Source organism: Piliocolobus tephrosceles, chromosome 3, assembly GCF_002776525.5.
Source record: "Piliocolobus tephrosceles isolate RC106 chromosome 3, ASM277652v3, whole genome shotgun sequence".
Taxonomy (NCBI): Eukaryota; Metazoa; Chordata; class Mammalia; order Primates; family Cercopithecidae; genus Piliocolobus; species Piliocolobus tephrosceles.
The window spans coordinates 151,328,274-151,344,063 of NC_045436.1; the positions used below are offsets into that span (position 1 = coordinate 151,328,274).

At 32.0% G+C, this 15,790-nt stretch overlaps 1 non-coding gene across 1 annotated transcript; it reads left to right on the forward strand.

Moving 5' to 3' along the window:
* The first annotated feature begins 3,525 nt into the window (after positions 1-3,525).
* Positions 3,526-3,626, forward strand: LOC111550951. The gene has a single exon (XR_002734211.1). It is a non-coding gene; the product is annotated as a small nucleolar RNA U13 (small nucleolar RNA).
* Positions 3,627-15,790: the final 12,164 nt, after the last annotated feature.

Sequence of the window (15,790 nt, forward strand, 5' to 3'; positions counted from 1 at the left end):
ATGCACATGTACCCTAGAACTTAAAGTATAATTAAAAAAAAAAAAAAGAAAATAATTCTAACCAAAAAATAAAAAATAAAAAAAAAATAAAAAATCTAATTTATAAGTCCTTTTCCTCATGGCAAATAATTATGTTCTGTTGAGGAAATACTAACCTATCCAAATGTCATCTCTATGCAAAAACTGAAGATAATTTATTGTTTCACCTTTTATATTTTTGTTTCAGTTTATGATCCATCTAGAATTGATTTTATACATGATGTGAATTAGAAGTAATTTTTTTTCCATATGGTATATTATTCCAATATAATTCTTGGAAAGGCTATAATTTTCCCTTTCGTTGTAGTGAGTTATTAATGTAATTCAAGTGACTTGCAAATTTTACAGTTCTAGAACTTCTATTTTTTAGTATTTTATATATATATAAAATATATATATAAATATATACATATAAATATATATAAATATGCAAATATATTTCAGGTTGTAGAGGCTTAACAGAATTTTTTATAATTTAATCATAGCTATTTATATCTGGTTTATATTTGAGTATTTGTGTCTTTTAAAATTTGTCTTCATTTAGTCCTGTTTGCTGGTGTGCTTGGCAAAATGTTGAATACTTTAGGTGAAAGTTGTGTAGTCTCTGGATCATGTTATCATCCTTCTGAGGAGACTTTGATTCCTACACACAGATAGCATATACACAAAACACCTCACTCCAACGGAGACTACAAATACTTGAAGTTTTACTCTAAGTTTTGTGAAGGCTCTTCTATGTCTTATTTGTCCTTTCTCTTAGAGCATACTCCTTTAGGACTATCAACTATAAACCTGGGTGACTTGGGTGTGTGAGCTCCTTCTTAGGCTTTCACTTATATCTATTTCCATCCTAGCACTCTGAGACTGCCAAAACTTCAGTGTAGTTTTCATCTGTTGACCAGATTTTGTTGCTTTGTCATTTTAACCTTTTGCTCTGGAAAGGTACAATTAAGGAATTGATAAATTTCTCATAGGACAGCCATATACGAAAGGCCTAGCTCAGTTTCCAGGACTCCATTTCTCTGCCATTCTGGCCTCTTCATTCCTGGATACTTGCTATCCATGAACTCTAAAGTCTGTTTTCCCAGCTCAGTGAAAACAACACAAACTCTAGGCTAAGCTCACTCCTCAGCCTCTACAACCTGAACATAAAATCAGCAAATAATCTCAGGGGGAAAGGCTGCTTCAAATGCAAATTTGATACACGTGTTTATAGTCTTTTTCCTCAAGTTCTGGTACTTCAGTGCTTTCAAATGCTTCCAATCAGTTCTTTTTAATTCAATCATCATTTTTATAATTTGTTTAATTTGTATAGCTGTCAACGAGTGATGATATATGACATGAGTTACTCATTATAGCTAGGAATAGAACTCAAGATTAAATTGTGTCAAGTTATATGGATGGTAATAAAGAAGTAAACAAATAATAATAATAAAATACAAGTCATCTGATTCCCCATCACTCTAAGTAGATTTCTAGAAAGTTCTGGGCAGGAAATTTTTGACAAGACAGAAAGTTCCCAGACATGGAACCTCTTCAAATCCCCCGCCATCCAGTGAGCAGCAATGATTTTCTCTCCAATAAGGTCTGAAACTCAGCCCTCAAGGGTCGGGAGAGAAGCTATTTCATAAATATTCTGCATTGCCCCTAGAAACATGGCTGCTTCTTATACCTTCCATTCTTTTATTTTGAAAAGTTCTCTTTACTTCTTACTCCCATTCCCTCATTACCATGTTACTTTTATTCCCCATTATAGTTCATTTATATATATAATTATATATGACATATATGCACACAGATATGTGTGTGTATGTATATACTAATAGAGACATATACATATTATATAATTATAATCATATAGATTCTGTCCAAATTATTCCATGCACTCTGTGGTTTCTCTGTCCTGACAATCCTTACTGATAAAGGCATATAAGTGTAAGTTTTGAGGAAGATCCAGACAGAAGTAGCTGGGACATGGCCACTTTAAATATGGTTTTGGAATGAGTGTCTTTGACTTGTCTGAAAAGACTGGTACAGAGAAGACAGCAACATATAGGTAAAATATAAATTCAGAGTAGGGATATCGTTAATGAAGTGTTGATGCTAAATCAGCAGGATGCTTGCCTACTTACACTCAGAAATACTCAGAGTTCAAAAAAGAGTGATACCAGAGTGAGGGTTTGGATAACCTAATCTATTCAGGTTAATGGACTGCAAGGTCATAAAGTTGATTTGGTAAAAACAATAGATAAATATTAATGAAATAAAGCTATTATTGGACTTTGAAGATGCATGATATTATGGTAGTTAAGTATTGCAGCACTATTCACAATAGCAAAGATTTGGAATCAACCCAAATGTCCATCAGTGACAGACTGGATTAAGAAAATGTGGCACATATACACCATGGAATACTATGTAGCCATAATAACGGATGAGTTTATGTCCTTTGTAGGGACATGGATGCAGCTGGAAACCATCATTCTCAGCAAATATCACAAGAACAGAAAACCAAACACTGCATGTTCTCACTCATAGGTGGGAACTGAACAATGAGATCACTTGGACTCGGGAAGGGGAACATCACACACCGGGGCCTATAATGGGGAGGGGACAGGGGGGAGGGATTGCACTGGGAGTTATTATACCTGATGTAAATGACGAGTTGATGGGTGCTGACGAGTTGATGGGTGCAGCACACCAACATAGCACAAGTATACATATGTAACAAACCTGCACGTTATGCACATGTACCCTAGAACTTAAAGTATAATGATAATAAAATAAAATAAAATAAAATAAGAATCACGCATTTACGGAAAGATAGTCAAGATTTGAATTCTGGAAGTGCTTCTGTTCAATGGTGGAAATATGGCAATATTTTAAACCTTCAGGTCCTGAGTTTTCTGAAAATGGAAAACAAATCTTAAGTCTCTCTAGTCATATCTGTGTGTATGTGTTGTATGTTTGTGTGTGTGTGTGTGTGTGTGTGTATTCACATATATAATTACAGGGAAAGTAGGTAAAGAGATAACAACACACATGTATTTTAAGAATAGGAAGAAAATATATAGAGTGAAAACAACACACATACATAAAAAATAGGAAAGGAAGCAGATAGAGAGATAACAAGAGCCGGGGTGGATGGTTTTCAGCATTATTATTGTCAACAGCATCAGCATCATTTCATCACCATCATCGTCAGCAACAGCAGTAGTGGCAACATCCATACTATCACATTAATAATAAAATGCAGTGGTAGCAGAGCTAAAACTATTTTTTCAGGGAACTCTATACCCCAGAACTCTTTGCCCTGGGGAGGATGTAAACCTCTTGATCTTCTAATTTTTTAGACTCTAAAAGCCTGAAGGCATGAGCAGAGCCTTTTTAAAGGTTTTCGGAAATATTGCTATAAGCTATATTTTCCCCTAGCATAACAATCTTAAAGCAGGAACCCATTTTAATTTTTAAAAATGTTTTTGATTGATCTTTTTGTAGTTCCTGAGCATGATGATTGGGTGTTCATGCACATGTGTGAGATGTGCTACTCTCGAACCGTACGATGTCGGCACATCACCGGTCTGACCTGAGAAGAAAAAAAAAGTTTTTGATGTTTGTTTTTCATTGAAATATACTTCTCCAATATGACACTGATACAAAGTTGAACTATCTAAATCATGATATATAAATCATGTATCGCAGAGGCTATCCCTTTAATAATATCTATTACTTCCTTTGCTAATAATTTACTTAAAAAGCATTTTGGTAATTGTGTTTTAGCAGGCCAACTATTCAGGGAAAAAATGTGTCTGACAGTTTCATAGACAATTCAGCTCTTTATTTACTTTTAAAATAAATTTATTTTAAGTTAATATATTGATATTCTTGGTTTTACATTGATGCATTAAGCCTTTTGTCAATAAGAATTAGCTTCTTTATTTTCAATCCACTCTGTGATACTGAGGAGGTCAAGATCCTAAGCCATCAGGACCAAACTCATGATAATGGTGAATCCATGAAGGTAAATATAACCTTATGGTTTGATCTATTTGGGTAACCACTGAACATTCTCAATAACATTTTCACCAGAAACATTCCCAGTATGGACTTCCAAGGTGAAACTGAGTAAACTTACAAGATTTGTTTTTCAATCCAATTTATTATGCTATCTTTATAAAATAAACCATAGATATTTGAAATAGTCATTTGTAGAAGTTTGAAAGCTAAAATAATATGTAAATAAGTATTATAAGATGAGATCAATTCCACAAATATGTCTTATAAAAGTACCATATGAATTCATGTAATATTCAAGATGAAAACATCATATGTAACCTAAAATTGTTCATATTTTTAAAATGTATATCTAGCCAGTGTGATAGTCTTCTTATAATTTTGTTATACATATTTTAGTCCACAGTACAAATTTAACAGTTACTTAGAATTGCCTGATTGGTACTTGGAGTTAAAATCTTATGCATGTAAAATTACCATGGAAAGGAAGGCATAGAGGATAACAACTTTCTTATTTCAAGTATAACATTGTCATATTCTATTTGAGGGACAATTATATAATAAATTAATAACTATACTCTTTGAAGTTATTTTTCTTTAACATTTTTGCAACACTTACAATTGTTACTGCTTTTACAATAGACAATGATTTTGATCCTTGAAGATTCTGAAGCCGTATTTATTAAAGTAATTCATTATTGTAGGAATGGAAAATGCAGTAAGGTTAAATAACATATAACTTTTTATATAACTCTACAAGGTTTAGTTCTAAACACGTGAAAATTTGGTATAACAAATAATTAAGGGGAAAACAAATGTAAATTAAACATAAGATTTTGCTTTCTTGATTAAAAGTAAATTAAGATGTTAGCAAACAATTACCTAAGCTACCCTCCCACTCAGCTCAACCCAGCTGCATCTGTGAGTCAGACTATTTTCAGTTGCTTTTAATTAGCAGTTTTTGTGACTATCTCAGAGGTTGCAAATTAAAGAGAACACTGACCGCCAGAATCTGTACTGCTCTAAAAGGAAGTATCCTAGGGAGATCTCCAAATAGTGATAAAGAATCTTGGTAGTAACAGAAAGGCAATGAGAGGGAATGTATCAGAAAGTAAAAATAAAAAAAAAAAATAAAAAAAAAAAAGGGGGGGGAAGAAAAAGAAAAAAGAAAAAAATGAGAACCACTGAAATCTCAGACTTGATACTATAAAGATAAGATGCAGAAGACATTAGATGAGTTTGTTTCCTAAGATTAACAAAAATTTGATAAATCTACCAACTAATCAATGATACCTTAAACTATACTAAGTAGCTACATGAGGTAATCTAATTACTCTGATTTTTAGTGCATAATATCAATTTTAAACATTTGCCAAATTTGAGGCAAATTGGTATTTCCAAGACTTTTCTTCCACCCTTCCAAATATCACATAATACTATATAGCTCATGCTATTTTCTGTAATGTGAAAAAAAAAAAAAAAAAACCCAAAAGCTCTGAGCTCACATTGAAAATTTTGTCCCAGGTTTTTATTTTCATTTTTGATTTTTAAATCTTTAGGCAGCCGGGGCAATGGTGAATGCTGGATTTTTAAAAATTAGAGTAAATGTTGCCTAAGATATTGTCCTAAAGCAAAATAATTACCCCAATCTTGTTTCCAACTTAGAACACTTTCTTCCGAAACTCTACTAATAAGTTGGTTTAATGGACTAGGGGTTGCATTTTATATAAACCCTACTATGAGTGTTGTTTATAATTATTAAACTACTCTATAAAGTTTGCCCATCTATCTCATATTTATCTATGTGTGTACAGCTTTGCATATCTGTACACCTAACTACAGTGTCCATCTCTACTTCCCCCCAAATAAAATCAAGATTAAATCAGTTATAAAAACAGAAAATTCAAAAAAATTTTTCAAAAAATCAAAATAGATTTCTTGCTCTCTTATGGTCAAGAGAAGTCTGTCTGGTGTGTTTTCATAAGGAACACGATTATTTTTTATTTTTTAATTCAGTACATTTATATAGCATGCATTGTCAAGTTAGTATTTCCATTGATAGGGTAGCAGCTGAGCTATTGTTGTATCATTCCAAAAGGAACAATTAATAAAACTTATTGGATAGGCTCATTTTTTACATTGTCTTGTTTTCTTTCCTCTATACACCAATTCATATAGACTAGTTAGTTTTACCTTATCTCATTAAAGTCATACTGGTTCAATATATTTCCTCGTATATTCCTCAAAAGTATGTACTAACATCATGCTGTATGCTGGCTGTAGAAAAATAAAGATAATATGCTTCTCCTATTTAATGGTCTTATATTTTACAGAGGGTTTTGTGTGATTCTTTTACCGTGCCTTAGAAGGCATAGTCCTGCATGCTTATTTAAATATTGTTGCAAAATTAATTCAGAATTTTATATATAATTATTTTCATTTAATGCACATACACATTTCATTAGTTTTCAACAGAATAGAAACTAAGCCTCATACAACTGTGTTAGCAATGATGCAGTTCAGATAATTTTTTAGAAAAACTATATAGTGTATAACATACATTGAAAATACAGTATGTATGAAAGATGTCATGTTTGCATAGAAGGGCCTAATTTGTCATTTAGAAGGAGCATATGTCTCTGCTGGTTTTAATGACTGCACTTAAATTTAAAAAATATTTATAGAAACTACCTTAACCCAGATGTACTGTTTGATCTTTGTGGTTACATAAGGCAAAGTGACTCCATGCACTCTGTATGTCCAGCTCTCCTTAATCTAGTTACCCATTCATTCATTTGGCAGGAGACAAACTCATCTTGTTTTTATAGTATCAAGTCTGAGACTTCAGTGGTTCTCTTTTTTTTTTTTCTTTTTCTTTACTTCTTAATAAGTACAAAGCATTTTTAAAAACGATTATGGTGTTAATAGTTAAGAGAGGCTTCGTTTGAGCAAAACTTTGACAACAATGTTGTGGGATTCAGCCATGAACAGATGTTGTGAGAAAGAACATCCCAGGCAGACAGAAGCCACAGAACACCTAGTGGCCAATGTGTGTGGCTGGAATGAAGTGTGGGAGGGAGGACAGGGCAGGAGAGTCAGAAGTCCTGTGGGTGCAGATTACTTCATGCTTTGTAGACCATTTTAAAGACTGTGATTATATCTGAATGAAATGAGGAGTCACTGGATGGTGTCAGCAGAGAAGTGATACAACCCAAAGATCATTTGGAAAGGATCTGTGTTGAGAACAGACTGAGGAGAGAGTATAAGCATGAAGACCAGTTAAGGGACAATTTAGTGAAGGACTCCAGTGAAAGAAGATGAGAGTGTGACATGGTGGTGAGAAATGGACATATTCTGAATAGATGTTGAAATTTGATCTATCGGAGGCGCCTGTGGATTGGATATGCAGTGTGAGAGAAATAGAGAAGTCAAGATTAGATGGGGTGGGTTGAAGAGCATCAGATGCTTTATTTTGAACATGTTAGGTTTAAATAACTTTGATATCCAGGTGGAAATTGTGAGTAGGCAGACAAATGTACAGTTTTAGAGTACAGGAGAAGTATTCAGACCTGAAAATGCCCCAAGAATTCCTGGCAGTCACTGGCAGTTGTCTCACAGGTAATCAGAAAGAACTCCCTTCAGCCACCACAGTGCAGGCAATGTTCTTTTATTCTTCTCCTGCCACTCTCACACATGCATGTATGGGTATTACTGTTATTTCTCCTAAGCACTGTTGCTCTGACAGGCATTCCCGTTCTTTCCAGAGTACTGCTTTGTCTGAGGGGTACAGGTATCTACCCTTTTGATTGCTCAGTGAAAGCCTCTGGTATAATCTTCTACTGCAAGGTGAAGGAATGCCAATTTCTCCAGAGAAAGACTGTGTGCATGTGTGTGTGTATGTGTGTATGTGTGTGTGATGATGATGATTTTGCTGTGGTTGCCACATTCACTAAAATATTTCTTAATGACAATGTATTGTATCTAACATAAGTGGGTAGTTGTGGCAGTATTGAATACTCATATTTATATAAACTTATAAAGATTGACTGCCAGTAGCCATATCCCCTAAAGGGGGCTAAGACTGGGATGTTTCACATAATATTTTGTTGGGAAAGAAAGTTTTGATGGACACAAATCACAGTAAAATAAGCTATGAGTATTAATATTCCTTTTTTTCTTATTACTAAATGATTTGACCTGCTAAATAACAAAATACATTTTAGATTAGGAAAATGTTTTCTTATCTATAAAAACACATTTATTATTTTTATTAATATAACTATAATAATTATGAAAATAATTTAATAAATGAAATAATTTAAAATAAATACAAGTTTACAGTAATTTTTTTCTTTTATCATTCTAACGATAATATAGAATGCTTGCTTATTAAAGGATTCAAACTTCTCAGTAACCTAAAGTTTGATATTTCATTCAATAAAGCTGAGCAGATACTGATAGAACACAAATATCTGAGCACAAATATTTCTCTCAACTGATTCAAATATGTACTGAAATGAACTGGAAAATGACAAGTATCAAGGATCTATTTCCACCCTTTTCTGTTGCTATTACCATATTTTGCCCAACTTAACGGACATTGGCCAGTTACAGGAATTGGCGACTGCCTCTATAGTACTCAGCCTTACAGTTTTCTCTTCTGCAAAATAGGCATTAATAACTCTTCTAGATTATCAATGGGTATAAAATCATTTAATATATGTAAGGTATTCAGAATAGTTAGCATTACATAGTAAGAGGTATCTTTACTATAATTATGATGTTATTTTATTATTCAATATACCCATTTAAACTGACTTTCTACATTTTTATATATGATTATATAAAATAATTATTTCTAATAAATATCAAAACAAAAATGTTTTTCTCATAGAATCAAAACATTCATTATGAACATTTAAAATATATCATTAACAGAATTCAATATTTAACCATGTAAATAATTGTATTTAAATATAACATGAATCATGTTTACTAGATACTTTTGTGATTGTATATGTTATATGTGTGATACATTTTTAGGTTTTTAATTTAAGTCCATAGACTCAGGTTAATGTGATTGCATATTTTTAGTTTAATTTTAAGCATACAGAATAGTTACAAGAACTATCAATATAGTTTCTTATTTTTCTGAACTATTTGATAATATGTTACTTAAATAATGGCCAGTCAAAATAGTTTTAACAATTAATAAATTACTACTATCAAATACTCAAGCTTCAAGTGTTGTTTTTTGGCCTGTAGAGAAAATATATTCATTTGAGGACCACAAGTTGCATTTTACATATCTCACTAGTCTCTCAGGTTGGTCAATCAAATTACCATATATATATATATTTCTTCAGGTATACAACATATATCTATTGAATTATTATTATTTATAGAAGAATTCCTGTTAAGATCTAGGAAGTGAGAAACATACAATAGTAATGATTTATTTTCTTACAAAACTATATTGAAATTAAAATGTTTAAGTGTTTGCTAATATTGGGAGTATTATACCAATATATGTGGAGTATTATGATATAGAATAGTAATTGGGGCAGATAAAGAAATAAAAGAGCACTTTATTATAATAATACAAAGTAAAAACACTGAAGTAGTTAGAATACATCAACAATTTTGAAAAATAAGTTAGATGTTCAAAAAACAACACTAACAAGTAAAATGGGAAACTGCCTCTCAAATGTTAACAATGAATGCCATCTAAGACATAACAATTTTCTGGGAATTTCAGAGAATTTTTACCACTTCAAATGGCTGATTTTTATATAAGCAATTTCCTAGAACATGTGAAATTTAGTCATTGAAATCATTCTTAGCTGACATTTTTTATTGTATAGAAATAGCTTTAATGTTCCTTCCATTACTTATAGTCAAATGACAAATCCAAATGTGCTAGATTTGTCAGTGCAGCAAAGGTTGGGAGTTTTTAAAAAGAAGCCAGGGTTTTTCTTTTGTGCAATAGCTTCTAGGCAGATCTAAGCGTCCCATTCCTAATTTATAAATGCTTTGGTTTCTGTACTAAAGCAGAACTGATGAATTAATATAGAAAAAATCCTGTGCTTTAAATGGGTAAATATGTATTTATACAGGGCCTATTCTAAATTAGATAAACAAACTTAGCTTTGAGAAATAAAACTACATTTTATCTTCTAGTATTTCCTGATCTTAGTCACTGTTTTGAAATGTCAGTGGCTTAGGATTGATATTGTTTTGGGTTACACAGATTTCATTCTCAAATTCTAGTGAAACTTATATTTTGTTTATAAAATGAAGAAATGTGTTTTTTAAAGTCTTATTTTTCAGATGTAGGCTTGACTTATTTTGTATGAGCTTCTTTATGTATGATGATCCACTTCCACTTAATGAATAATAAATGTATTAGTCTATTTTCACACTCCTATAAAAAAAATGTAGAATAATATTTCGGCATGCAACTTTCAGTGTAATAAGTTGTGGAGGCTAAGGGTTACTTATTTAAATAATTAGGGGGTCTTGACAACTATCTATGCATGTTGTAATAGGAAATTTATGCCAATTTCTCACCCAGTAATATGACCCAAGATTGGTTTATTCGTTGTGTAAAAAAAAGAAGAGTTAACAAAGCAGCCTGGAGAAAATCTGTGAGAAGTGGAAATGGAGGGACACTAGTGTCATGAAAAGGATTTGAAGAGTTTCAGAAATAATCCATTAGAATCTTGAATGCTATGTAGGTGGAAGGCAAGATGACTAAAAACTATCCATTGGATTTAGTGACTGAGGGGCACTGTGACATGAGTAATCACTTTCCCAATGGCTTGAACCCATTTTGGAACGGGTTGAAAGGGCATAGAAGGTGAGGATATGAAAATAATTGCTACAGAATATGGTTTGCAGAAGTTTGGCTGCTAAGAAAAATTAAATTTTTGATGAAAGGAAATAGGAAGTGAGGTTATTTTATATTTTTTCAACGCATAGAAAGATCATACTTTAAAAGAAGACATTTTATATACGAGGCAGAAGAAATAATTGGTAATGAAAGATTACTGGGATTGAGGGAGAGATAAGTACTATGTTATCAATATTATGTTATTCAGCATGAACCCCATTACTGTTTTCCTAAGATCAAATGTTTAATGAGCAGATTCCCTTTAAAGGAAATTAAATAAATGCTTCTTGCTCTGTACTCCATTTTGTCTGATATCAGTATAGATACATTAGATTGCTTTTAGTGTTTTCTTTGTATATATTTTCTCTTCTTTTATTTTCAGAATTGTTATATCCCTATATTTATCGTGGGTATCTTGTAAGAAGTGCATTTAAAAAAACTGACAGTCTTAATAATTTAAGCATTTTATTCCATATAAAATCAATCCAATTAGGGATAATTCATTTATAACTAACTACCTTGTTACTATTTATTTTTCATCGTCTCTTCTAATTTTTGTTCTCCTTTTGTTCTTTTATGGTTGTATTTTGATTTACTCACAACATTCAGTTATTCTACTTTTCTCTCATAATGTTGAACTTGTTTATTTTAATAGTATTTTAGTGCTTACTTTAAGCAATGCATTATGCTTCAATGCTTTATTAGTCATTGGTACTATCAATAAAGCAGTACTAATAATTATTGATTTACATATTTAGTAATAAAAATCACGATTTCTCAACTTCCAAGACAGCACCAGAAAATGTTTTTTGTTTGTTTGCTTGTTCGTTTGTTTTTGAGATGGAGTTTCACTCTTGTTGCCCAGGCAGGAGTGCAATGGCACGATCTTGACTCACTGCAACCTCTGCCTCCCCGGACTCAAACGATTCCTTGCCTCAGCCTCCCAAGTAGCTGGGATTAGTCATGTGCCAGCATACCGGGCTAATTTTGTATTTTTAGTAGAGACAGGGTTTCACCATGTTGCTCAGGCTAGTCTCAAACTCTCAACCTGAGGAGATCTGCTCGCCTCGGCCTCCCAAAGTGCTGGTCATCACTGCTCCTTGTGTTATGATCATAAGTGTTATTTTTACACATATTTAACATTCCAGATGAGAATATATTACTTTGGATAGCCAATATTCCAGTATATTTATCACATAGTTACTTTTTATTACTCTGCTTTTCATCCTAAGTATCTTTTTTCCAGCTGAGATAATTTTCCTTGCTTCTATCTCTTTAGAACAGATATTCTTGGAGAAAGAATATGTTCTAATTTAGTTTTATGTTAGTTTGTAAATGATGTTATTTCCCATTTACATTTGAAGAATAAGTTATCTGGAACTATAGAATAAGAGTTACTGTCTTTCAGTGCTTTAAAAATATCATCCTATTCTTTTCTGAATTCCATTTTTGTGTGTGAAGTCAGCTGTCTTTTACTTTTTCTCCTTTGAAGTTAACCTTAATTGATTCTTGTTTTTCTTTTTTCTTTTTCTTGTTGTAAGTTTTCAGTAGTTTTACAAAGATATCACTGTTGTGGATTTTGTTGTTGGTTTTTTCTTCATGGGGCTTTGGGCTCATAGTCCTTGATCCGTGACTCAGTATCTTTTATGACTTTTGCAAAATTCTAGTCATTTTCTCTTCAGATGATGTTTCTGTTCTATTTTCTGTCTCCTCCTCTGGGATTTAAATTACACATATATTAATCTTTTATGTCCCATATGCTGCTTATATTCTTTATTATCTTTGTATTTACCCTTGTGTCAACCTTCTGCATTCTCAGGTCCAGTGCTTTTAATAGTTTTATCTCTCTTCAGAGGATGAAGTAGCTTGTTTTGCTGTCTTCAATCTTCTGTCATAGGCATCATATAGTTCTTAATTTTTCTAAATTTAGTTCTTTTATAAATTTCAGAATTGCATTAGATTATGTTCTCATAGATTTTAGATTCAAGGTGTCTAGTGAAATTTTCCATTTGTCACAATTTTTCTTGAATATATTAAGGACAGCTATTTTATAAAACCATCTTTTATAACTCCAAAACCTGGGTCATCAGTGGGTCTGTGTATATTGTGTTGTTGTTTTTTTTTATAACTGTCTTTTTGATATTCTATTACATTTTGATTGATTGAATGCTATTAATTGAATAAAATAAGTTGTGGAGACTCTGAATGAAGTACACCCTCATCTCCGAGGTGAATGGAAGGCTGGCAGAACTTTCTTTCAGCCTAGGACTGAGCTGACTCAGAGCTTGACTTACAGTTTTTAGAAGGGTCATCATACCTACAGGTTTACCTCACTACTCTTTTGGCAGCCTTTCAGGGTTTCTAACTGAATTCTGCAGTATTTGCCAGTATTCTCTCGGAAGGTTTTGAACTTTAATTTTCATCACCTTGGCATTAAGAAAGTCTAGAACTCTATTCTGCCTTTCAGCTGCTTCCTTCCTGACTTTTTAACCTCCTTTGGCTAAAGCCTCATGGTGAAACACTGTATGAATTTCAGACCCATTTCCATGTCTCTTTCTTCTTACAGGGGTCTCACCCTCATATCCAGCTCCCAGTTGCTGTGACTGCCACAGAACTGATTTTGGGGTATCTCTAGTTACTTAGATTACCTATGTTTCTCCTAATTCTTTGTCTCTTAGCAACCATCTAAGGGGATAAGCACTAAAAATAAATCTATGGCTTGGGGTAGAAAGTCTGGTGATGAAGAGCCTTCTCACCCTTCCAGGGTTCCCCACCTACTCTCTAAGATATTGGTTTCTGCATTTGTTTGCCTCAACAGCTCCCCTATTGCTTCCAATCATGTCTTCTGTTTGTTTTGTTTTCCAACTTTTCTAATTGTTCTTGGTGACTGCTTTAGCTTATTGCAAGATTCTCCAACAGAGCTTAACTCTATTGCCCTTTAAATTAATTGTTAATATAGCAGCAGCATCTACTTAAAATTGTAATATGAAGGCCCAGCACCGATGATTGCGGGATAATCCTGTTCATCTCTTCTTTTAATGGAATTTTTCAGATAACCACTATAAGCACTCAACATTAGCTTTGACTGAGATTTCAAATTAAAGCATCTTTCGCAAACATTATTTAAAATAAAGTAATTGAGACACTGCCTATTCATATGAGATAATTTGTAAGGAATTAAGTGAAAGATGACTCTTCCATTTCTCAGAAATGATTTTCTAAGGGGAAAAATAGCGTGCTTTACATTAATGTACATGTAACATATTTTAATCATCAATAGATTAATGTTCTAATCTAAGCAAAGAAATAACTTTTACCCTAAAATGATTAGAGTCTAATAAAAATAAAAGAATGATAACAAATTCACAAATATGAGCATGATTTTCTTCTGGATTTTGCATTTTATTCACATAATGAAATTATTATTAAAATTAAAATTACTATTTAAAGTAAAAATTTTACCAAAATGCATTCTCATGGGAAGACTTAATTCAGTATTATAGTACTGAAAATTTAAATTAGGTCCCTCCCACTGAGGCAAATACCATTCAACTCTAACTTATTTAAAATCATCGTGTAGACTAAAGTAAATTTTTAAGAGTACATGCTTTTATGAAAATTTCACATTAAAATCTTTGGTTATGGCAATAATGCAAAGTAATACATGAGAAATATATAATGTTTTGTTGATCATAGGGCCAGATTTTAGACAATTTTCTTATTATGAAGAAAAATAATTCACCCAACAGAAAACTCACTCTTGTTCTCAATTAAATAATTACTCTTAGAGTTTGGGTACCATGACTATCTAACTATTGGATAAACTGATCTTTGCCATTGTTCTTCTGGTTAAAAATATGCTGATATTTAAACATCTAAATTAAATTAATGCTTATGAGCATGTACTGTCTTGGAGACTACATATCTGCTTTATTGGTGATAGAAGACAGAATAGATTTGAAATTTATTACTTGGGAGAAAAAGAAAATTACCTGCAAAATGCTGAAACACGGGAAAGTTTTAAAGAAATTTTCGTGAATTAATATTAATGGAATGTTTAGACTGACATCATTTTTAGAAATACTGATTTTTGAAGGTATGTTTGAGGTTCTCTTTTTTGTTTTTAGAAAAGATGAGACTGATTTAAAGCTAAATGTAATCAATTGCATGAATGACTATGATATTTGGAACTTTGATGAAAAGTAACGCAGGCTTATAAAATCACAATGTATTATATTGTATGTTTATTCCTCTGAAATGATTCTATGCCACATGATTGATCATAGAGCTATAGTGGAATTTAATAAAAATATATATGTTTTAGATATTTTAAAAGTTTACTGAAATACTGTCCTTTCTTTTATATGAAACCTAAAAACCTATGAAAAATGTAAAATAAATAAACAGATGGATGTTCATATTTCTATTTATTTTTCACTGCGCTAATAAAAAATAAAGAAACAGCAACTTCATTTGTTAAGTACTATAGGCTTTATGTGCCACTACAATGTCATCTCTTTGTGCTCAGGATAATGATCTTGGGTGACTCTGCCTTTACTCCATACACTGAAATGTATGTATAGCCTTCCATTCTCACCACTGGGAAAAATAATATTACAACCCAATATATAGATTTCTTATAGAGCCTATTTCTTTCCTAGAATAACTCCTTAGATCTATAGGAAAATCAGAAGATGTTATTTGTATTTCCGCCTGAACTATGGACATAGTAAAATAAAAATCAGTTACTTATCTAATTATCTTAGGTTGCTTATTCACCATTTCTATTTAATTAAATAATTAATTATATTTTAATTCCCACAGAAGAACGTCATTTGCTGCCAA